The 26434-nt window shown below is 40.8% G+C and overlaps 1 protein-coding gene across 6 annotated transcripts in view; it reads right to left on the reverse strand.

The window, feature by feature from the left end:
* HIVEP2 (HIVEP zinc finger 2) overlaps positions 1-26434 on the reverse strand; it is a 206158-nt gene that overhangs the window by 149488 nt on the left and 30236 nt on the right. The window contains exon 2 of one of the 6 annotated variants that reach the window (XM_043457246.1): positions 9133-9207. The exons of 4 other annotated variants lie outside the window; for them this stretch is intronic. The gene's annotated coding sequence lies outside the window, so the exon portion shown is untranslated. Of the gene's footprint in view, positions 1-9132; positions 9211-26434 lie in introns of those variants that run through there. One more of the 6 variants, XM_043457249.1, reaches the window with a different exon arrangement.

The raw sequence follows: 26434 nt of genomic DNA on the forward strand, positions 1-26434 counted from the left end.
GGAGTGGGGCCCAGAGATTAGAGCTGCAGATGTCTGCCAGGACTGGGCTCTCCAGTTATCATCCCCCTAAATGCTCACGACAATCCTGACAAGTATAAAAGGTACAAAGAAGGAAAGCGGCGCTCTACAAAGCTTCAGAACACACTCACAACTTACGTGATTTACGTGATAGGTAAGTGCTGGTCTCTTCCAATAGTGTTTATACCTGAATGAAGACTGCGAAAGCAAATACTCACCCAACTCAAAACAATTCTCATGAAACAACTAGTCCTTTCATTCTCTGTCCCACATCCCTAAACTGGCCAGTGAGGAACAGGAATAATCCAGTAACGAGGAAAGTGGGATCCAGAGTCACAAATGCACAGGTTTGGAAACCTGCTCCCCCACCAACTCACTGGGTGACCTTGGGCATGTTAGCTACACGTCTGGAGCCTCAGTGGCAATAACAGTAATACTCACATCATCAGGCTGGTTGAAGATTAAATAAGATACTCATAGGCGTAGTGTACTTGGACGTGTGCCTGGCACATGGAACCCTTCAGTTAAACAGTTGCTATTATTAGTTGCATTAGTATTCCTATTCAGCAAGGGTGTAATTCAAGTTGCCCTGAAATCTGGCCACGTATAATCATGAGAAAAATAACGTATCAGCTAGCTGTCGGGCAGGTAGCTTGCAGACGTAATCTCTGTTGCCCACAACTCTGCCAGGCAAGTGATGCTAACCCCTGTGCCGATGACGGACGTGAGGCTCAGAGGTTTCGTAACCAGCCTGAGTCATAACTAGTAAGTGACACAGCAGGGATTTTAACTCAGGTCTGACTTCAAAGCCTGTACTCCTTCCATCCAATTGAGAAATAGTTGGGGAGCGGTGTGGAAAGAGGAGGGGAGGATCCTCCCGGTCAGTTCTTATTCCACAGCTTGTGAACTATTCCCTTAGGTCAGCCACATAACCTCTCTGTCCCATTTCATCTTCCAGCTGTGATTTTTTTTGGGAGGGAGCAGGATCTGATCTCTGCAGCAAGTCACCCATCTATTATTGATCTACAGGTAATTCTACAGAGAATAATAAAGTTCTCTGTAATCCTATTAAAACTACATTATCCTAAGTGGTCGTTTCTGAGCCATTGATCTTTAGAAACCCACAAGCTCTATATAATATAAATCATGCAAAAATACAAATGCCCAACATCTCATAGTTCACAAGCACTGGTTCAATGAATCAAGATACTCAGCAAGGTGGTTACGTGCCGGTTTCTTAGGTGAAGAAAGGGAGACACAGGTTAAGTCAACTGCTCACAGTCACATAGTCAGGAAATAGCATACTTAGCACTTGAATATCCAGTTTTTCTGATGACCTATCTCTGTTCTGTCCATTTTACTATATCTGTCTCTGGAAGAATACCAGGATGATCTGCTATGCTGAGAAATACACTAAGGTATGATCTATTATTAGTATTCCCTTCTGTCCTTCATGCACTACCTTTTACTTATGCTATAAAACATAGTTACATAGCACAGAGAAAACCAGTCAACAGGGTAACTTCCCAAGGCTGAGTGGCTGGGGTACAGGGTCATGTTTTACTTGTCACAATAGAACTTGAAGTGTCTTAGGGATAGGTGTTCAATAATTTCATCGACTAAAGCTCAAGATAATATTACTTTATAAAATCATATGTATATCCCTATTTTGAATAATCCTTTTAAAAAATGTAGGTGCTCTGAACAAGAGAATGACAACAGATGTTATGTTTCAGAATAACATTTGTTGACTATCTACCATGTGGTTTGCACTGTCCTAAATGCTTTACATTTACTAACTTATGTATTCCTGGCAACATTTCTAGAGGTAGGCACTATCATTATCCTATGTTACAGTCAAAGAAACTAAGCCACATTAACTTGCCCAAAGGCACAGAGTTAGGTAGTTGCAGAGCAATACCTTGAACCCAGCAATTCTGGCAATCAGAGTTCAGATCTCGTGTAATCTTCACAACAACCCCAGGCAGCAGTGCTCATCATCTTGGAGACTGACGGTTGTCCTTGGTAATTCACTGATAATCAGGAGAAAAATGGGCTTCCCTTGTGGCTCAGCTGGTAAAGAATCCGCCTGCAATGTGGGAGACCTGGGTTCGATCCCTGGATTGGGAAGATCACCTGGAGAAGGGAAAGGCTACCCACTCCAGTGCTCTGCCCTGGAGAATTCCATGGACCGTATAGTCCATGGGGTTGCAAAGAGCAACACAACTAAGCGACTTTCACTTCACAGGAGAAAAATAAAAGAATCCAATTTAATTGTCTATAATAGCAATCCTGTTCTATGACCAAAATTTACCCCAAGTAATATACCCACCATATTACTATTCAAAAGGTTGTTGGAACACTAAAATTTATTGCTACATTTTCATTTAATACTTGGAAGTTGGAATTTGTAACCAGTTTGGCTCTCCATGAACAATATCTTTTGACATTTTTTTCCCCACATAATCTTGCATTCTTCACAATGCTTTCCACTTATAATCTTAAAATCATTGTGATTCTATCACCCTTTGAAACCTATCTTTTGAAACACAGAAATTTGTAGAGGGATTTCTTCTTCAGGATTTAAATTCTTATCTCTCTTCTTGCCCTCATCAATCTTATTTTCTCCTTATCTTTTTCTGTTCTACTTTCCCTTTCTTGTTGTGTATTCTCCTTGTCACATGACCTAGGGTGTTGCCCAGTACTGTAGCCATCTTCCAAAACTAGAAACTCTCCCATAGGATTCTCAAAGTTGACTGTGCAGACAACCGACATCATTATCTTCTTAGGTGGGTCCCCAAGTCTACATTTTCAGCAAGCTGCCCTGGTAAATCATACACATACTGGAATACATTATAGGATTTGCACTCTGCCATTTCCTAGATACAGTCCTTCTATTGAAGCCTTTTTCATTTAGCAAAATCTCTTTGCTAGTTTCAGGAAAATGTAAACATCACTGAAACTTCAGCTAAGAGCATCATACAATAAGCAGGTCAAGAAGCAACAGTTACAAATGGACATGGAACAACAGACTGGTTCCAAATCGGGAAAGGAGAACATCAAGGCTGTACATTGTCACCCTGCTTATTTAATTTATATGCAGAGTATATCATGAGAAATGCTAGACTGGATGAAGCACAAGCTGGAATAAACATTGCTGGGAGAAATATCAATAACCTGAGATGCAGATGACACCACCTTTATGGCAGAAAGTGAAGGAGAATTAAAGAGCCTCTTGATGAAAGTGAAAGGGGAGAGTGAAAAAGTTGGCTTAAAACTCAACATTCAGAAAACGAAGATCATGGCATCTGGTCCCAACACTTCCTGGCAGATAGATGGGGAAACAATGGAAACAGTGACAGACACTATTTTTGGGGGGGCTCCAAAATCACTGCAGATGGTGACCACAGCCATGAAATTAAAAGATCCTTACTCCTTGAAAGAAAAGTTATGACCAACCTAGACAGTATATTAAAAAGCAGAGACATTACTTTGCCAACAAAGGTCCATCTAGTCAAAGCTATGGTTTTTCCAGTAGTCATGTATGCATGTGAGAGTGGGACTATAAAGAAAGCTGAGCGCCAAAAAATTGATGCTTTTGAACTGTGGTGTTGGAGAAGACTCTTGAGAGTCCCTTGGACTGCAAGGAGATCCAAATCAGCCCAACCTAAAGGAAATCAGTTCTGAATATTCACTGGAAGGACTGATGCTGAAGCTGAAGCTCCAATACTTTGGCAACCTGATTCGAAGAACTGACTCATGTGAAGAGTCTGATGCTGGGAAAGACTGAAGGTGGGAGGAGAAGGGGACGACAGAGGATGCGATGGTTGGATGGCATCACTGACTCAATGAACATGAGCTTGAGTAAACTCCAGGAGCTGATGATGGACATGGAAGCCTGGCGTGCTCCATGGGGTCACAAAGAGTCAGACACAACTGAGCGACTGAACTGAATTGATGAATCAAAGATGTTAGCACACTCTATTATTTACTTCAATGTGTAGCTATGAGGGAACAATACAAGTGAGTGCTGAATCAAATGAGGACTCCAAATGAATCAAATGAAGACTCCCAATGTAAGTGCTTAAGATGACACGCCCACCCTGTATTGGTGGAGATTGTTGACACAATAAATCTTTATTTTCAGCATTTTACTTAAGTGTAAAACCTGACACTTGAGTCCCTATATTTACCCTCACTATCTAAAATCATTTTTATTGAACCAATTAAGAACCAATGACTGGTATGGGGGGAAAATACTCAAGCGAAACTTAATGAAGTTCCTTAATGAAAAATATTTATTGACTAATGGTGTCAGTGGTAAAGAATCTGCCTGCCAATGCAGGAGATGCAAGAGGGTTCAATCCCTGGGCTGGGAAATTCCCTTGATGAAGGAAATGGCAACCCACTCGAGTATTCTTGCCTGAGAAATCCCACAGACTAAGGAGCCTGGTGGGCTATACAGGCCATGGAGTTGCCAAGAGTCAGACACGACTGAGCACACACATGCACACATGCGACTAGGAGCGCCCCACCCCCACCTTAAAGGGGGAATCCTTGCTCAATGCGCATCTCACACACAACAATGCACTTTGCTTAATTAAGTGATCATTTTCCACAACACCTTACAAGGCGGTCAATAGGACAGGTATTCTAGTCAATCGCATCACATCACCTAACCTGTCACATTCCCACACTATTGTTTTCCAGCCTCACAGAGACCCCCAGTTCCTCAGCCTCTCCCTTCCAGGAGTTCAGGACCTCTTCCTCCCCATCCTCTCTCCTCCCAGCTCCTTCCTCTCCTCCTCCAGGCTCCTTTCTCTATCCTGTCTGGATCCCACTGGGAACCACTGTGCCCCTGCCCTTGCCAGCATCCTCTGTCACCGCGCCCTTGGGCGTGCTCAACCCCAAACCCTCCTTTGGATCATGGTCCCTTTGGGTCCTGCAGCCCCTCCTTGGAGTGGCTGAGGAACATCAGTTGCTGAGACACAGCTACTTCCGCTGAGCTTTCTGCAGGTCAGGTGAACATCATCACCTCCAACACACAGGTCAGCTCACGCTTCCTCTAGAGGCAGTTCCCTGTTTTCTTCACTATCATCCAGTTTTTATGGACAAATGACTTTGCCTTCTCCTTCACAAAAACCACAAAGAAAATGGAAGGTACAAACTATTCGTTGTAAGTTGGGCTACAAGGGTGGACTGTCTAGCACGGGGAATATAGCAAATATTCGGTAATAACTGTAAGTGGAGTACAACCTTTAAAATTATATAGAAATAAAAATAATACATTTTAAGGAAAATAATGAGTTTTTCAAGGAGAAATTTCATCCACGTATAGTTTTTCCCATAAACTTAGTAGCAGACCTTCCTATCCCCACTCCTTCTGCCCCAATCAATCCTTTCTAGAGCTGGGAGCACTCTGGCTGCTCGGGATTCTACTCAATCGTTGGTCATCTTTTGTTTACATCACCAACCTTTCTCTCTCCAGTGGCTCTTTCTTGTCAGCATACATAAACAAGTTCACATCTATATAAAAATGCTCTCTGGGTCTCCACCTCTATCTATCATCCCACTCCTCCTGTGTACAGCCTACCGAACAAAGCAGAGATAATAAAATCTACCCTTTATTTAAGAATGGGCTGAGTCAGGAGCTTTACATAGATTATCTCTTTTGTCCCTCACCAAAGGGCTTCAAGTCAATAACTACTGTCTCCATTTAAGAGACCAGGAAACTAAGGATCCCAGAGGGTTATGTAACTTAGCTATAACTACACAGGTGATAAAGCAGAGAAGTAAAATTGAAATTCAGATTCTCTCTGATCCCCAAACCATGTATCCTTCCAGACACCACACATGACCATAGTCACTGCTTTTCTCAAAGGCCTGTTCATCTTCCTGTCTTCCTCTTCCTGCACAATGCCATCACTATTCACCTGGTAATCCAGCTAGAGTCCTGAGAACTGCCTTCCCTTTCCCTCATCCTTCACGCTGGCTCGGTGACTAGCACTGTTTTCCAAGCTTGAGGGTCCAACATGTGCTCACTGTTCTGAACATCCCAGCATGAGTTTAAGCCTTCAGTTTCTTTCTTTTGAAGATTACACATGCATGTTCAGTCACTTTACTGTGTCCGATTCTTTGCGACCCTGGGGACTGTGGCCCACTAGGCTCCTCTGTCCATAGGATTCTCCAGGCAAGAATACGAGAGTGGGTAGCCTATCCTTCCTCCAGGGAGTCTTCCCGACCCAGGGAGCAATCAAACCGGGGTTCCTGCATTGCAGGCGGATTCTTTACCATCTGAGCTAGCAGAGAAGCCTGAAGATTATTGTAACTGTCTGCAAACTATGTCTTCCAACCCAAGCTTGGGTCCTTCTAATTCATTCTCGTGATGCTGTCTGATGGTTCCTGGTAAAATGCAGATCTGAATGTGTCTCTCCTCCTTGCCTACAGGATAAAGCTCCAACATGGCAACATGGCATACCGTCCTTGAGCTGGTCCCTGCCAAAATTTCCAGATCCTTCCCTTGTGACATCCACGCCTCCTCTCACTATACCCTGTAGTCCAGCCATACGAAGATTTACTTGTTGGTTTTTTTGTTTTTTTTATTTTTTTAATTTTTTTTTACTTGTTGGTTTTATGTCTTTGGGTCTCCGCATGCCAGGGCTCTGTCTTCCTGGAATGCCTTTCCTTGTGCTGTCTTCCAGGCAAACTGCCATTCAGCTTACAAGATGCAGCCCTGGCATTTCCTCCCCTGTCAAGCCCCCTGCAGAGCTGACTGATTCCTTTTTATGTCACAGCTAGGTTTTGTGCGCTTTCTCTTACAGCCCATTTCACCACCTATTGGAATATTTTACAGTCTGCACTTTCCTTCTAGAACATTAGCTCCTCAGGGGCAGTTACATGCCTGTTCTGTTTTGCATGCTTAAGCCAGCACACAAAAGTAAGTCAAAAGCAGTTGCATATGTTAATTAATAAATTAAACTGATGCTATGTGAGTATATGTCTTTGGAGCTGAAGATCGTTTATTTTTAAGAGTAAAGCCAAAAAGAATGTTCTAGGCAGAAATAATGGGGGGAGACAGATTATTTCTTTGTATGAAGAAGTGATAAGTGTGGCCCAAAGTCTAAGCTGAAAACATTTTGCTGCCAAGTCCTCAGGCACATAAAATCCTCAGACCTCATTCCTCCTACCGCCACAGGAGGAGAAGCGGATGACAGAGGATGAGATGGTTGGATGGCATCACCGACTCAATGGACATGAGTTTGAGCAAACTCCAGGAGTCAGTGAAGCACAGGGAAGCTTGGCGTGCTGCAGTCCATGGGGTCGCAAACAGTCGGACACAACTGGGTGGCTGAAAAACAACAGCAACCCCCACGGGGCTATCCATGATGCTGGGCTCATGATGATGCTCAGGAACGAAAGGAAAAGAGTAAAGATCTGTATTGAAGAGGGTGTTACCTGGATTCCCTAATTTCTGAACCTAGTGTGGATAACCATCCAAATTCGACCTCAAATTTCAAGTGGCACAAAAGTGGTCTAAGGCTTATTAGAGAATATTCTCAGACCTAACCAAGAGAGAGCAGAGCATGTGACTTATCCCACAGATCAGCTAAATTGAATCAAAGCAAAAATAAACATTTTTCCAGACTGTTCTATCATTTCCGAAACACAGGGCAGTGTCATGGACATATGAGAAATAGTTCAGTTGTGAAGTTACCTCTTCAAGTCTCCCCAAGAGACTGGGGAGGTTGCAGGGGGGGAGTGGGGGGGGGTAGGGAACTGATGGAGATGAGCGTGTCTGTGAGGCATGAGTGAGAGAAAGGACTTGAAGTTTCAGAGTTGAGACAGACGCCAGTAACTGTGGGCAGGGAGACTTCCTTCACCAATCACTCCACGCTGCCCCTGGGTCCTTATGCAGAAGACAGCATACCAGCTGTGCCAGAAAGCACCCCTCCCCACCAGGGGGGAAGCCGATTACAGCTTTCTCGAGCCCCCATGTGAAGACTGCGATTCAAAGGCTTTCCCTAGAAAAGGACGGTGGACAGAAGCAGCCAAGGATCCCTAGAGACACACAGAAAAGCAATAACTCTGTCGACATCCGAAAAAGAGAAAGGGAGAGGAGCATTTCCCTTCCAGCAGCATTCTTTCATTGCCCTTTCTTGCTTCTTTTCTGAGGAGAGAAGAGAGGTGGGTGAAGGCAGCGAGACCATGTAAAAGACCAGAGGGCGGTGGACATGAACTTCTCTCTGGCTTCCCTGCACAAAGGCCTGATTATAATACACACATAAAAATGCGTGGGCAAGACTTGGAGGCTTGGGCCCCGGAGCCCTCCTCCCCCAAACTCACTCCCAAGCCCATGCTTTGAATGCATTTGTGTACACACACCCTCCAACACAACAGGTTCTGCATGTTGCCATGGAGCTGAGACATCACACTGCTTTTACACTTCCAGCAGCAGAGGGAAGAATCACTACATGATGTTAACTCTGGTTGTATTCCTGATTTTCAGTTGCTTCTCTTCCTGTTCTCATGAACTTGATTTTTTTTTAACTTACTCTTTGTAAGATTGCTGCAATGGAAGCTGCTGAAAAACTGATGCTTGCTTTTATCAGCTCAGCATGCAGAAAGTAGAGCACATATGTGACAGGGAGCGTCCTCCACCCTTCCAGCAGAGTTTATGACCTTATTGCATCTTAGGGGAGTTGATCAGAAAGGCAAACTAGAAATCAACACTTATTTAGTAAATATTCTATGAAACATATAAAACCTCCTGTAACCAGTGGCTGTTTTTTCTGACAAGATAAATCAGGTTCTTTCTACTCCAATGGGTACTTCTCAATAGGCCTCAACAATCAAAATCATATGAATAAAAATTTTGTAAATATAGATAGCCTTCTGCAAGGTCCCCTTGGATTTCATTTCAAAGCTCAGCTATTACCTTACTGTGTAAAACTCAAATAAAAGAATCTAAAAGAGGAACACAACATGATTTGCTAATGCAATCTCAACATTCACGCCACCCCTCCTTTTGGAGTTTTGCATCTCACAAGAAATGGTGATTTGACTTCTATAAAATCAAGTGCCAAGGAGTTCAAGAAAATCATTTTGATTTCCTACCTGGAAATTTGCTTTCAGTCCTAGTCACACATCCTCACAATCTTGAGTCTCAGTTTCTCAGGTAAGTTCGCCAATCTGCTGACAAGAAGTTTCGTGTTATGACTTCTCCTTCCACAGTGCACCCGTTAAGACTTGACTATGAAAATGACCTTAAGTACTAACCAGAGCAGCAAAACCAAATCTATTGGTTTGAAGAAAGAATGTAAACACGTGAAGGTGGGAGAGGCCAAAATGTCAGGTGATGAATGTGGCACCAAGCTACGTACGCAGGATATCAGATGGCTAAGCAAAATATGATTTTAAAAGTTTAAAATCAGCTTGCCAGCAACAAAATAAACAGTGATTGGCATTGGATGATAACCCAAAAAATAAAATAAATACCCATGCCTCCATATCAAAAATAAATAAATCACATAGGTACTCCCTCCCTCCAAGCTTAATTATTCTCCCTTTAAAGTGGGCTGACTTCCAATGAACAGAATATAGAAAGAGAAAAGTCCTAACTTTACAGTGGAGACCCTAGCAGACTATCCCTTAACTAAGTGATCAAGGTTAGCATCACTGGTGACCAGTTATGTTGACAGGACACACCCGATAATACAATGCAATAAGGAGGACACCTTCTGCAGTCTTCCTTCCCAAACCCATAACTCCAGCCTACAAAATTTCTGGCCCAATACTCTTTGGAAATGTCCATCCCTTCAGAAACAAGTGGAGCCATGGTATGCTATGCTGTTATTATATATCGTATTGCATTTGTATTCTGTAGATTATATTAAATCTTTTAAAAGTGGGCACCCAATTAATACCAAATGAAGTTTTCAGGAAACCCAGACAAGTCTTTAAAACCATTAGCCAAGCACTCAAACAGACTAGCCTTTTTAGGTAGTCATTTTGTTTAAATAGTCATTTTCCCTTTTCTTTAATTCTAATGTTTCCACAGCACGTCAGAATGACATCTCCAAATGCTGTAGACCTCAGGTTTTTCCTCGCCACAAATAGTACGTATATTTTCACTATGACTAGCAACAACGTGCCTGTTATTGGTGATCCTGGTAATTATATAAATAGGCTGACTCTACATTGATCTCAAAGGCACAACACTGCCGACAGTTCAATGTTAGCCAGTCACAGGGCCTAGTAAGCACCCTAGCCAGACGCCCCAGGCTGCTTGTGGACAGGCATTCCCCAGCCTCTTGGCTGGGTGACAGCAACCACAACAGCCCACAAGGCGGGTGGAGAACCGATGAATAAAATGATAAACATTTGTGATGAAACAGGATGTTGGGGAGGGGGAGAGGGGATGGAATATCTCAACTACTGAACTACTGGAGCTACTTTGGAAATTTAACAGTATTCCCTTGTTGTAAAACTGGGAGCAGCACACAGATAGATCTTTTCTCTTGTGTTTTCCTCTTTATTGTAAATAATTTACAGAATTACTAATGTACAATACAACATCCACCCAGGCACAAGATTTAAGGCTTTGGGCCACTGAACTATAAGTGCTGTACACTGAATGAATGCTTCAAATTGTCCTTTGAAGATGATTCAAACAATGATGTGAAAATATAATTTTTTTCAGGCCAGAAAACACTTTTGATAGACCGTCCCTTACTATTGATTGAATATATAATTTAAATGATTATTTAATAAGCTCAATCTCTCATTTATGCCACTTAGTACCAACAATACTAATAATTTACAGGCTCAGGGGCATTCTTGTCAAGAGTAAATACAAGAAATTCTGAAATAAAATAGTGCTTCATTTATAGAGTGCTAAGACTGAGATACTTCACTCATACGGAGTCTCCATACTCAGGCAGGTGACTCAAGTGATTCCCATTTACTCACATACTGATTCTGATATCCAACACCAATAAAGAGAACAAAACAAAAGAGATCTCAACTATGGGGGCACACCTTGGGGGTCCTTTTTCAAGATATTGTTGCTGCTGCTGCTAAGTTGCTTCAGTCGTGTCTGACTCTGTGCGACCCCATAGACGGCAGCCCACCAGGCTCCCCCATCCCTGGGATTCTCCAGCAAGAACACTGCACCAAAGACAGTGTTATCAACCAACAATACCTTCTTAGAGTTCACAGCATTCTCTCTTTCATCTATTTCACTCCTCTCTTGCTTTCTTGCTGATTATTCCACCAAAAAAGTTTAAAAATTGGCAAAACTAAAGCACATCTCTGTGACAATTTGATACTTTAAATGAGTCTCTGAGCATCTCTTTCACTGATTGGTCATTTTGTTATACAATAAGGAGACAGGATGACGGCCGGCTGCTGGGGAATGAGGAGAGAAGCAAGAACGGAGCAAGATGTACAAGCTCTGAAGACTAGATATAAATATAAGCACTTATATCAATACAAAATGTGAGCTTCTCGCAGTTTTTAGACTTACAATATCAATTCGCCCTGCCAGGATTTCAACTGGTATATTCGACAAGTACCTCAAAATGCTGAAGTAGGAAATTAGAGAGATGAGTTCGAAGACACATGTTCTACTTTTGTTTTCCATCTGTTATACTAATCATTCCCAAATATGATTTATCAATCCCTTTTATGCCAGAATATCCCTTTGATTCTCCTTAAAAATAATGTCATGGAAAACTTAGTAATTAACATCTGAAAATAATACTGGAGTCAAAAGTCACAGTGTCACATATACTTTCCTTCAATAATAGATATATTTCTGTAAACCTATTGTTCAGCATGGGCAATGGGACAGCAAACTTAAAATGAAAAAGTAAAACCTATGAGAAAATACAGTAGGTGCAGGATCAGATGTGAATGTCACATTTCATTCCAAACACTACCAGAACTGACAAAGTTCCCTTTAGTGTACTTAGATCTACATAGTAACTCACTATTGATATTAGTTCCTATCCTCTTTGTGAATGAAAATAAGACAACCCAAAGAAACTGATCATGTGATTAAAGAGGATAAATTGCCCTTTCTTATCCCGCAAAAGAAAAAGAAAGTTCCACAGTAGGAACATCTTTACCAATACTGAAGATATTAAAAACCAAGCCTACAATATTCTGTAAGCATAATTTACTATTCATTTGTTCTCATCTGTCAATCCTAACTTGCCTCAAACTTCATTTTTAGTCTTCCTAATTGAATTGGTTCGATTTCACATCCTGCCCCATTATTTATCAATTAAGTAACCATGGGCAAACTGTGGTTTTCATATCTACTGACCCAGGATAAGAGTAGGCTGATACGTCATAAACACACAAGTGGTATGACTCCTCCTCCATGATACATTAAAACTGACTGAATTACTATTTTGATGATTTTGTTTGCCCATTATTATATAATACTTTGTTGTTGTTGTTGTTCCTATTGCCATTTTCATAACTGTTTGGGGTTTGATTTTGCAGATCTTTTTCTTCTCTTGCATTTCTTGACTATATAAGTCCCTTTAACATTTGTTGTAAAGCTGGTTTGGTGATACTGAATTCTCTTAACTTTTGCTTGTCTGAAAAGCTGTTGATTTCTCCATCAATCTTGAATGAGATCGTGCTGGGTAGAGTAATCTTGGTTGTAGATTTTTCCCTTTCAGTATATGTATCCTGCCATTCCCTTCTGGCCTGCAGAGTTTCTGCAGAAAGATCAGCTGTTAAACGTATGGGGTTTCCCGTGTATGTGACTTGTTGCTTCTCCCTTGCTGCTGTTAATATTCTTTCTTTGTGTTTAATCTTTGTTTGATTAGTATGTGTCTTGGCATGTTTCTCCTTGGGTTTATCCTGTATGGGACTCTTTGCACCTCTTGGACTTGATTGACTATTTCCTTTTCCATTTTGGGGAAATTTTCAACTATAGTCTCTTCAAAAATTTTCTCATACTCTTTCTTTTTCTCTCCTTCTTCTGGGACCCCTACCCTATAATTTGAATGTTGGTGTGTTTGATATTGCCCCAGCGGTCTCTGAGACTATCCTCAGTTCTTTTCATTCTTTTTACTTTATTCTGCTCTTCAAGAGTCATTTCCACCATTTTATCTTCCAGTTCACTGATTTGTTCTTCTGCTTCAGATATTATGTTATTGATTCCTTCTAGAGATTTTTAATTTCAGTAATTGTGTTGTTCGTCTCTGTTTATTATTTAATTCTTCTAGGTCTTTGTTAATTGATTCCTGCATTTTCTCCATTCTGTTTTCAAGGCTTTTGATCATCTTTTCTGTCATTATTCTGAATTCTTTTCCAGGTAGTTTGCCTGTTTCCTCTTCATTTATTTGAACTTCTGTGATTCTAGTTTGTTCCTTCATTTGTGCAGTATTTCTCTGCCTTTTCATTATTATTATTTTTTAACTTATTGTATTTGAGGTCTCCTTTTCCCAGGCTTCAAGGCTGAATTCTTTCTTCCTTTTGGTTTCTGCCTGCCTAAGGTTGGTGCAGTGGTTTGTGCACGTTTCATATAGGGTGAGATTTCCGCTAAGTTTTTTTTTTTTATTATATAATACTTTTGATACAAAAATTTATCTTCTAAATTACTTAAAGGAAACAACCTTTCATTCGCTTTTTAAAATCTTCCTCCTTGTATGAAATAATGGGAGCTATATTGAACTTCTATTTCTAAATCAGTTGAGAAACATACTGTTCAACTACTATCCATAAACTAAACATTTACCAGATGACTAAGATTATTTTTAAATGAATACAAAATCAATTAAGCCAATGAAAAGGAAATGATGAAATGCTTTATAAATCCTAAAGTATACCCCAGTTACATAATAGGATCTGAGCCTCAAAAGAAGGATAATAATAACAAGGCACAATTTGGATAATTAATAAGAGGCCACTAGGGGATTCCCTGGTGGTCCAGAAGTTAGCTCTCACTGCTGAGGGTCCAGGTTCAGTCACTGACTGGGGAAACTAATATCCTGCATGGAGAGCAGTGCAGCCGAAAATTAATTAATTAATAATCAAAAAATAAAAATGGAGAAAAAGTTTTTAGAGACTGATAAAGTGATTCTCGCAAAGGACCAATGATCTGAAGAAACATTTCTGAAATTATATTTAAATTTTAAAATTAAGACATTGGAAAAATGTGTCATAAGTGCTAAAAAACATGGAAAAACTGATTTCCAAACAGAGTATTTTTAAGTGTTTTATAAATATGATATAATTTTTGCTATTAAAATCTGAAGTTAAATATATTTCTTAATGTACCAGCCTGCTTCACTATATTCAGGTCTTAAATGTAATTTTCATCTACCTTCTAAACACTCGTCTGTAAATCTACATTTATCTGTAGATATAAGAAATATGATTTGTTAGATCCTCTAAATATTAAAAATAAAAACTGATAAATGCCCTCTTACTGATCATTGTATGATTCTAGAATATACATGTCTATAAGAATCCAATTGGTTTGACAGTAGACCAAGAAACAAGATGAATAATAAGCAGAGAACTGCACTATTTAAAAATTATTTTTATGAGTATAATTTTTAAATAATTTTTGAAACATTCATCAAATACTAATCAGAAGTAGATAAACCAGATAAAACTAAGCTAAAATTGTTAAACTTACAAAATAACAAAACAAAATTAAATCTCAAAAATATTAGAACCAAGTATAAAATGACAAGTATTAGTACTTGTAACATATAGAGTTCATAAAAATTTATTTTTTAAAAAAACTAGGAAATAAATTAGAAAATAGGACAAACCAATTCAGAAAAAGAAATATAACTAATAAAGAAGCTTCATTAATTATTAAAGAAATACAAACCAAAACAACAATGCAGGCAAGATTTTCATTTTTGCACAGCTATGATAAAAATGGGAAATAGGGATCATGTATAATAAAAATATTCAAGTGCTTCAACAAATAAAATTGTGAATATTCAGAAATAGGAGAATTTTAAGAAAACAGTGACTATTAAAATAAATCAAAATTATATGGCCATTAAAAGAGTATAGAAATTAGCAAAATGCAAAGTGTATGGTTTTGAAAATAAGGGCTACATCAATATCATGATTATAACCATTTCAAATGTGTGAATTTGAGCAAAGATTAGGAGCATACAAGGAAAAAATAAAAACCAGATCAACAGATTATAAAAGGTGATCAGATAGTTATGTCTTTTATTTATTTGTGTCATAACAGTGCATGTGGGACAAAATTTAAAGCTTGACAAGAACAAATGCACACATTAATCTAATGAGTCCCTAAATAAAATCTCCCAAATGCATCAGTCAGTACCTACCACCAGTCAATGACTACTCCCCCAGACAAGTTCACCAATGGCCGGATCCCTATACCCAAAGCAAGACTCAAAATTTTATACAAAATGAGACTGTGAAGGATCCACAGCATATCCATGCCCTCTGAGCCTTTAATCCACACCTAGATATTTAAATATTTACTGTATAGCTTGTGATGTTAGGAATGGTTCATTGTTATCCTTTTAACTGTACCACATCCATTATTTCTACAGGAGTTCATGACATGCTACCAAATCACGTTGTTTGAATACAGGCAGTTCTCAACTTACAAACACCTGACTGAGGAAAACCAAAAATAAAACCAGCTGCTGCTGTCCCCAGGCTGTCGCCTTCTAACACTACCAGAGGTCTTGCTGATACTCCCAGAGAGATTCAGCTGTTGTGAAAAAAATCTTAAACTTCTTAGAGCATTGGAAGGGAAGAAGGGTCAAAGGAATGAAAGCAGGACTAACCATGGAAGCCACACAAAGCCGGTGCTTACCCTCCACATGACTCGATAAACATCTGATGAATGAATGAATGAATGTCTACACCCTGCAGTTTGAGCCTGATGACTTGGCTATTCCAATAGCCTGATGATAACAGCCCTCTTTCTTGGGCTCCTGATTCACGGAGCTGGAGCTAAAGAAGGGAATCGACACCCAGTAACAAACAGCTGTGATCAACAGGTTGCCCACTAAGGCAGTTCACTGGACTGAGTCCAAGCCCAGGACCAACCCAGAAAAGTCTGCGTCCAAAAGCACAGGCAAAGAGTACGTGATTCACAGAGAGACAAGACGAGACATAAATGGTGAGAGAAAAACAGAAGTTGAAAGTCCAGCAAAGGTTATTAATAATGATGCCATATATGATCAAAGAAACGAAGTCTAGATGTGATAGGGAAGAAGTAAAGATGGGGTCAAAGTGAGGGTGGGCTCCACAGAGCCCCAGTTTAATGTATGATTCACTTCACTCAGATGACCTTACAGAAGTAGGACTACTTTATGCACATCTCAAGTCTAGTAACTTATCAGTTCATTTCACCCTTTGCATATAGTCATCTTCTGAAATTTCAAGCTACTCCATTGCTCAAAAATCTTCCTCAGCTCCTCTTACCAACTGAATTAGAGAAATCACAGTATCTCAGAGCTAGAGATACTATGAGTTATAAGGCCTAAGATACTAGGAGTTTTAAGGTCTTTAAAACTCACAGTGAAAGAGGTAAAACAACTTCACTCTTTAATGGAAGATCTATCACAAGACAGCCCATAAGGAATCATATTCCTTGTGATTCTCTGATCTTATCCTTGCACATTTCTTGACTCCTGGCTTTCACTCCCGGGCACCATACTGAACGTATCCAACTCTTTGTGACCCCATGGACCATAGCTTGCCAGGCTCCTTTGTCCAAGGAATTCACCAGACAAGAATACTGGAGTGGATTGTCATTCCCTTCTCCAGGGGATCTTCCCAACCCAGGGATTGAACCCGTGTCTCCCGCATGGCAGGCATATCCTTTACCGTCTGAGCCACCAGGGAAGCCTGAACAATTAGAGAGGGCACCATTTATACCAGAGTCTATGTCAGCAGTGCCCTCAAAAGTTTAAAAATATTCAACACGTAGGCAGCCATTTGGGGTGCTCCTCCTTTCATCTGTAACACTCTCTCTGCATGGAATGCCATCTCCCAATCCCAACTTTGCTTCTAAAGACGCTAGTAGTTTTTCAAAGTCCATGTCTTCCGTGAAACCTTTCCTGGTTCCCACCATTGGTTGTAATCTTTTTCTTTGCACTTTCAGTTGGTTTATGTCTCTTATTTGTGTATATCCTGTCTTCTAGTATAAGGAGTTAATCATGTACGTCTCATAACCAATCCTAGATTGTATGTATAATGTCCGAAAATGTAAATAGCACAGAATTCCCCTTTCTTTCTATACAGTTCCAAGCCTATTGCCCAAATCAGGACAGGTACTTAACTACTGGCTGGGACATTTGTATGGGGTGGAGACAGATGATTCAGAAACTAGATATGTTAGAGGGCGTAGTTTAGACTGGAAAGGAACACAGCCACAGAAAACGTGGGACTAAACTGTGATAACCTGATGCCTTCGGGCTCACTGGTCTGGAGAGGGTGCTAAGTGGCAGGATGTCATTATCAAAGTCACACTTTTCCTTATTTCAAAATTTTGTCTAAGACCAACCATGTATCACAGAAAAAGAGAACCTCCTCCTCACCTCTTTCTCCTACCAATAAGACAAAACCTTCCAAGAAAATGAATTCTCAATTATACACAACCAATCAAAAACACAGTTTTGAAACAAAATACAAAGTAACCCAGCACAATTTAAGCACAATTTAACCTGTTTCACATAGTATCAAAAAATAATTCTCCTTCTTCAGTTAACAAAAATCTACTAAAGAGCAAGTTTAAAGGCAAATTTGAAACACCTGGAGAGCAGGTGTACCATTTCAGAGGGATCTAAATATGATTTTCTCTACTATATGGAGCCCACATTTCTGCCTAGCACATAACATGCATTTTCTTAATTAGTATGCATGCTACCATATCTATTTTAATAGATGTGTCATGCTCCAAGGAAACCATTATGATATATCAAAGGATGATTAGCCATATAAAATATGATGTGGCATTAACTATATAAAGAGACATCTTCAAAATGGTATATACAGATTTCTATCTATATACAGAAATCTATCTGAATATTTCTGAAAAATATGTTGTGCTCATGTGGCATTGGTATAGTGTATACTGGTTGATGATTCAAAATATTTTAGTATATATCTACAAATATGAGCATTTATAATCCGAGAAATAAACCCTATGCATTTCAAGACAATTTAAATATGAACTGGGCAGAGGAAAGAGCAACAATATAAAGACTGAGCTAGGGAACGAATTACATACCAAGCATGTAGAATAAGACTTCACATACCAAAAGCTTTTGAGTTTTTGGGTTTTTTTTTTAACTATATATCTAAAAGGTTAAAAGTACTTCTAGCCAAGAAACTTTCAGGATCATTGGCACGAACACAGATCACCCAGAAAAACTATGTATTTATTTATACAGATTTACTAGAGTTATTATCCTAAGTATAGATTACTATAGCAAATGTCTCTTCATACTTATAGCTACACACACACACACACACACACACACACACACACGGAGCCTCTCCTGTAAGACCAGGAATACATTATCTGGAAATGCTGTACCAGATGGAACGAGCATGGTCTCAACCCTGGTAGAATTCTGATTCTAAGAAGAAAGATCAACAAATAGTTACTATAAACTGGAGTAACTCAGTTAACGCCTTCTTAAGCTAGCGAGATGCATGCATTTGCTTACTCCTTCACTCTTTGGCTTCCCCACTGGCCTACATTCTGGTTGCCTTTTTAGATCTTCTTTCTGATTTCTATAGCTTGTCTATTTCCTTCTTCACTTTCAGGCTGTCAGCTATCACTTCTGCAATCAACGTGCCATTCTCTACCAGTGACACTCTTCTCCTCCCATCTAATGTACAGCTCCTAATCGTTTCTAGAAGACTGGATCATTGAGCCGGTAAAAACTGAGATAAAATAAGGACAAACAAGCTCCGAGTGATGGCTTAATAAGTGTTTCATATCATTGTGGTTTGATGAAATTATGGTGTTCTTTCTGATGTGATATTTCTATTATCTCACTGACCCAGGCAGACATTTGAGAAGACAGTTAAAACAAATGTTCTACCCACAAAATTTCCCACCTTTTCTCCCATGCCCTTCTAAAAAAACTACAAAAACATTTAAAGCCCTCAAGAGAGAGGGGACATATGTATACCTATGGTTGATTCATGTTAATGTATGACAGAAACATATACAATACAATACAATATTGAAACCAATATAATATTGTAAAGCAATTATCCTCCAGTTAAAAATAGAGTTTTTAAAAACATTAAAACCCCCACATTTTTGCTTAAAAGAAATATACCTGCTGTCAGAAAAAGGTTTCTTTAAGCAGAGTACTTAGAAACGGTATTATAACACACAGACTATGTTTCCCAAAGAGTGGTCCTCAGACCACCTGCATCAAAGTTACCTGATTTGCTTCTTAAAATGCAGGTTTAAAAAAAAAAAAAAATGCAGGTTTCCTCCTCAGATGTACTGAATCATATTTTTAGAGCCTAAGACCTTGAACTTTTTAAAAGCACCTTAGGAGCCTGTTGAGCATGATAAAGCTTGAAAGCACCGATCTAAATAATCAAAGAGTGCTTATTGAAGATGTCAGGCTGAGCCCTAGAGACTCAAGTCTTATTTCACTATCAGCTTATAACATTTACTGAGTGCCACCCTCGGCCAAGCACTGGATAAAATTAAGTTCAAAAAGTTTGAAACATAAAGTTTAAAAGCTGTCGCTGCCCCGGAACTTCCATTCTAACCAGGAAGACAAAACAGACGAATGAAAAAGCTTTAAAATAGGCACACGAAGCATTCAGAGGGGGAGGGTGGGCTGCAGCCCCCTGTGCGGTGGGCAAGAAGACACTGAAAGAGGCCGTCCAGGACTGAGCAAGTATCACTGGAACTCACAACGGAGGACTCCCAAGGCAAGCGGGCGGGAGAAAAGAAAAGGAGAGCTTTGCAAACGCGAGTCTCTGAAGAGGTGTGGAGGCTGCCAGAGGGCATTTAAGATCAAGAAGAAAATACCTATTATCATATCTCCTGTTGCCATAGACAGAAAGAGAAATGCCTGGATGCAGGGTTATTAAAAAACCTCAGACATTGTTTGGTGAAACCTTGAAGATGAGCTTTTTACAAATATATATTATCTTTTGAGGCAGACGGAGGAGGCACTCTTATGCCCCATTTACAGATGAGGAAACTAAGAATCAGCCAAGGCTCTTTCCAGAGCTGGTCCTTTTCTTCCATCAGCAATTCTCTGCCTGGCCTGACACTGCCCCAAGGAGGAGAGTCATTAATTCATCACATCCTTCAAAACAGCAAGCCAGTCAACCCATTATATCTCTCCTTCCCTCCATTTCAAAAAGCCACCAAAAAAATGTGTGTGTGCCTGTGTGCGTATGGCCATATATGAGCATACATGTATGCACAAGTATGTATGTGACTAATTTAACTAACCATTCATTTTTCTTAATAGTCACTATATTTTGGCATCCTCAAAGATGCTCCAGCAGCACTAGCATTTATGACAAATTATATTGAAAATAAAGTCTCTTGGATTTGTGATCAAAATAACCACTCCAAATCACCATACTGGGTCAGTGATACACATCTTTCCACTGGCTATACTGTCCAATATGACAACCACAGGTGACTGTTTAACATTAAAATTAACATTAACTACAATTAAACACTCAGTCTCTTGGGTACTCCAAAGCCACATGGGGTTAGTAGTCACCCTATGGTTAGTGCAGATACAGGGTTTTTTCTTTTTAATTTATTTATTTATTTTTTCAGTGGGTTTTGTCATACATTGACATGAATCAGCAATAGATTTACACGTATTCCCCATCCCGATCCCCCCTCCCCCCTCCCTCTCCACCCGATTCCTCTGGGTCTTCCCAGTGCACCAGGTTCGAGCACTTGATACAGGGTTTTTTCATCACTGCAAACTTCAACTGAACACAACGGTCCTAGAGTACCAAGCCTCCCAAAATACAGCTATAGATCTCAGTATAAACAATTGTCATTTACCGCTATTTCTAAACATATGATGACACCAGTGACCAAACTGTGTTCCCTTCCACTAAGCATGTCCAAGTCTCTTGAGTAGAAACGCACGGCTTCCTCCTCAGGCATCTCAGCTCCTTCTGCTCATCACACTTCTCTTTTCATGGCTCTTTTCATCACAGCCTGATAGTTATATGCACACCGTCCTCCCTACAGCAAGCTCCTCCAGACCAATGGGAGTCATGTGAGCACTCTCACTACCTAATTCAGTAGGAGTTCCATAAATACAAGGTATATTCTTAGTTAAAAGATTACTAGGTAGAATACCGGCTCCCCGGGTAGTTCAGTGGTAAATAACCCGCCTGCCAATGCAGAAGCCCTGAGTTGCATCCCTGGGTCGAGAAGACCCCCCTGGATAAGGAAATGGCACCCCACTCCAGTATTCCTGCCTGGGAAATCCTATGAACAGAGGAACCTGGCAGGCTATAGTCTATGGAGTCACAAAGAGCCAGACGCAACTCAGCAACAAGGTAGAACATGATACTAATGGAAACATCCAGAGAATAATGATATAAATATGAAAGGAAGAAAGAAAGAAGTCCAAAGCACGGTACGGTTTTGTAATCATTGAACCAAGAGGTAACTGCTTAGATGGAAACGCTGCTTGTGCCACATATTTAGAAGGAGAAGAATGAGATTCTTTTAGGAGTAGGTCCAAAATGTCTTTAGCTGACATATGTCAGAGAAGTGCTGGGCTATCTAATACCTACCCTATCACAGCATCATCAGTCAGCAGACAGAGACTGGTCCCGACCCCTGTGCGGGGACACAAGGCCAGTGCTCCTGGTGATCAATGGGAATCAGACGGTTAGCTTAGGAGAAGCTTCTTCAGTAAAGTTTGTGTCAATCTGATTCTCATTCATGCAGTGACAATATCTTCAAACACTCAAGCCTTGGGATTCACATGAGGACCCCTTCTCAACTTTCTCTGGACCACTGAAATAAAAAAGGTAAATTTCCGTCCTGGTATCATTTGGATAGTTTCAAATTATACAACATATGAACAATATCAGAGGATGAGATGGTTGGATGGCATCACCACGGGCGTGAGTTTGAGCAAGCTCCAGGAGATGGTGAAGGACAGGGAAGAATGGCGTGCTGCAGTCCAGGGGTCGCAAAGAGCCGGACACGACTGAGCAACTGAAAACAACAACAAACGAAAAACGGTCTCTGATATTTTTGAAAACTCTGTTGGTGAAGGGGAAACCCATGTATCAGGGCACACTGGATATGTCTATGAAGACAGAAAAATTACAAAGGAAGAGAAAAGTCACCCCATTTGTACTTCACCACTCACGGCTTTATTTGGCCAACTTGAACGCCGCTTCTCTTTCTTCAGTCAGCTCAGGGACACTTTCCCACAAGCCATGGAAGCTAGAGGTACCCTCGAGGCCGCCTCAGGCCAGGGGAAAGGTAACGTCACAGGAAATGAACGTGGGCAGGAGAGTGAGAGCTTCAGTGATGACGGCCAAAGAGATCCGAGATAAGCGCTGAAAGGGGGCGCTGAGGGGGGCGCTGAGGTGGCCTGTGGAGGAAACGGAACTTCAAACCCCGCGGAGACGCATCATTTTCCACAAGAAAGTCACCCACTCTTGCCCCAAGCTCACCTTCAACCCTGGCCCCACTGCTCACCATGACGCCCTTTCTTCATTGTTCACGTTTCAGGCGGATGAAAAGGGGCCAACCAAAAGAAAACTCGGCGCCTCATGCCTGACTCATCAAATCACCAGCAGCAAGTTGCTCCTCTGCACACACCTTTCCCATCACAGCAGCGGCCAAACTTGGTCAGACGGGGGCCCTGAAACATGACCGGGCTCTCAGCTTAGAAACTAAGACGCTGGGGAGGTGCTTGGACTCTGGGATCACAGCACAGGCGACGGAGCAAGATGGCGAAGCCCCCTGCATTAGAATCCGGGGTCACTGCATGTCCGTGTACAACCCTGGGCAAGCGATTTACCTTCTCGCACCGAGGTGAGCTCCATGTCCTCAGCTGTCGACTAACAATGATCACCACGTGCCAACCAGTTTGATATCCACCACATTCTCCGTCATTTCAACATATTTGAAACATTTCATGATTTCAACATTTCTGAAACCAGACTGTAGTCTTACTATCATTAAGAGCATCTTTCAATTAATTGGAGGCTCTATTGTTCTTTCTTAGAGGTATATTAAATGCCATCTTACACATAATGGCACCTTAATGTCTATGAAGCACTGTAGAACCTACTTCATAGGGTTTGGGTAAAGTTTCAATTCTTTAATGTAGTTTGAGTATTGAGAATAGTGCTTGGCCTTGAGTAAGCTGTGCAATTATTATTAGTTATGATTATTAAATTTATGACTCCAGAAATGAATGCAGTCATAAGATAAAATCCTCCTATTATTAACCAAAACTATGTGTTAGAATGATGATCAGTGCAGAGGTGTTGGAAGGCATAGTGAAATACCTCACTAAAATCTAATTTATCCCCAACCCTTGGCTTCCCAGGTGGCTCAGTGGTAAAGAATTCACCTGCCAATGCAGGAGATGCAGGAGGTACAAGTTCAATCCCTGGGTCAGGCAGATCCCCTGGAGGAAGAAATGGCAACCCACTCTAGTATTCTTGCCAGGAAAATCCCATGGACAGAGGAAGCTGGTGGGCTACAGTCCATGAGGTTGCAAAGAGCCAGACACGACTAATACTAAATACACAAGCACTCGGCACTGTGCCTGGCACATAGTAAGTTCTCTCCATAAGTTTTAATAACTGTGGACAAAAGCAACTGAAAGTACAGCCCAGCCTTACTCATGCCACAGGACTCCCCGCAACAAACAAAACATCCAACACCCTTTATAGAAAGGGAACCAGCTACGTGCATGGCTCTTCAATGCTATGTTATTATAACAGATCCCTACTTTTTAAAGGCTGGGGACATTTTTCTAGATCAAGATTTTGTGCAGATTTTGTCCCTAATAATTCTCCCCCCAGATTTTCTCAATTGTCCACAAATATAAATCCTAAACCCCATCTGCCAAGGCTCACTTTAAATTCCATTTTTCTAAGAAGTTTTCCCCATCTTATCCCCCTTTCTTTCTATTCCCCGCCTCACATTCACCTCAGCTACCATATTCACTTTACTTGGACCTCACTGGACAGACTAATACCTGTACCAAAATATTATGTAAGAAAGGGAACTCTGTCTTGATGGCCACTTGTTTCCCTGTAATTTCTTACATGGGGTCCCTATGTCTGTATTTGAATTGCTACCCCCACCCAAAAAAAAGATGCTGAAGCTCGAACCCCAGGATCTCAGAATGCAACCGTATTTGGAAATAGAGTTGTTACAGATATAATTAGTTAAGATGAGTTGATAATGGAGTAGAGTGGGACCCTAATCCAATATGACTAGTGGTCTTATAAGAAGATGCCATTTGAAGACACAGAGGCATTGAGAGAACATCATGTGAAGATGGAGACTGATACTGCAGGGATGTATCTACCAGCCAAGGACCCACAAGGATAGGAGGCCTGGACCAGAAGCTAAGAGGGGGGCATGGACCAGATTCTTCCTCTTGGCCCTCAGAAGGAACCAATCCTGTTCACACCTTGACTTCAGACTTCTAATGCGCAGAGCTGTGAGAAAATAAATCCCTGCTATTTTCAGGCACCTAGTTTGTGCTACTTCATCACTAACATTCAGGAAACTAACATCTCTCCTCACTTAAGAGGCTGTGACACTGGGGTCTCTTCAGTGCTATCCTTCTACTTTGACTAGCCTTTTCTAATCTTCTCTGTGGGTTCACCCTCTGCTTTCAGGTCTTTAAAAATTAGGGTTTCTCAGGGGGTGGCCCCAGGACTTGTTTTCTTACTAAATGTCCTCCTTTACATCCTCTCATCTACCCCAGTTCAATTACAGTCTACCTACTGATGGCTCCCAAATTTCTGTCCCCTGTCTATCCTCTCCTTTATATCCAGATGTTCAACTGGCTACTTACAACTCCACACTTAGATAACTCAAAGCCATTTTAAACTCAACAAATCCCAAAACTAAAGCCATGGCTCCCTCAAACCAGGCTCTTGGCATGCCAGTGGATGGCAACTCTGCTCCTTCGGGCGCACGGCCTCACACAGGATTCACTCTTGTCTATTTCCCCTCCTTCATTCTCCATATCCAAACTGCCACCAGATCTCTTTCTCCCCCGGGAAAGTTCTCAAATCTCCCCACTTGTCCCCATTCTCCATCTTCATCACTCCACTGTAGTACATTAATCCAGTGTAACAATACACTCCCTACTGCAACAGCCTGTTAACTAGTTCCAGGTCCATTCAAGGTGTCCTCTAACTTGTTCTGCAGCAGACTGAGTAATATTCATAAAGCAAATCTGACCCTTTCATCTTCGTGCTCAAACAACCTCTAAGGCTTTCCATTCCATCATCTTAGGATAAAGACCAATATCTTAAACTAAGGCTCTGCATACAATGGCCCCACCAACTCTCCCTGCCCTGCTCTTGAAGGTGCTCCAGCCAAGGCAGTGCTCCGTTGATTTTGAGGGGACCCTTGATCCCACCCATCATAGGGCCAATGTGCAAGCTGCTCTCTCTACCTGCTGGTGGTGGTTTAGTCGCTAAGTCATGTCCGACTCTTCCAACCCCATGGACTGTAGCCCACCAAGGCTCCTCTCTCCATAGAATTTTCCAGGCAAGAATACTGGAGAGGGTTGTTAACACTTAGGCTGCCATAAACAACAATTAATATATGTCGCTAAAAATTTCACATCTAATTAGCTGATAACTTCTTTCATATGCTTATTCTAATTGTCCACATATGAGTAAGTGAAAGTGACGGTTTTGTCTGTTGAAGCACTCTCAGTTTTGCCACCAAATTCTTCCTTCTCCAGGATTATCGATTTATTTTATATGAAAAATAAGATATGCTTAATAATAGAAAAATAAAGTACTGGTGTTACATTACCAAAATGAGTGACTTATCACTACAGCCCTATTAAAACATTTTCCTTAAAATTACCTGAGTGCATGTCTTGATACGGTGCTGAGAAGGGACAGCTAATGCCAGCTGAAATGGCTTCCATGTAACAGTCCCCCACAGCAGATGGCAACAAGTATGAATGCATGTGAACTCCAAACTGACACATTTCATTCTCGTTAACAGTGATGATGAAAGAGAATGCAGCACATCTTTTCTAAATGATGGGGAAATGTTAGTAATTCAGATTTTACTTCATTTAGTGAGAGTCTTATATACAATTTCTAGTGACATGTGTACCCAACAGCAGCCTCAAACCTTGCCCATGACTGTACAAAGGACAACGCTAAGCAAATCCCC

Source organism: Cervus canadensis, chromosome 33, assembly GCF_019320065.1.
Source record: "Cervus canadensis isolate Bull #8, Minnesota chromosome 33, ASM1932006v1, whole genome shotgun sequence".
In the NCBI taxonomy this organism is placed as follows: domain Eukaryota; kingdom Metazoa; phylum Chordata; class Mammalia; order Artiodactyla; family Cervidae; genus Cervus; species Cervus canadensis.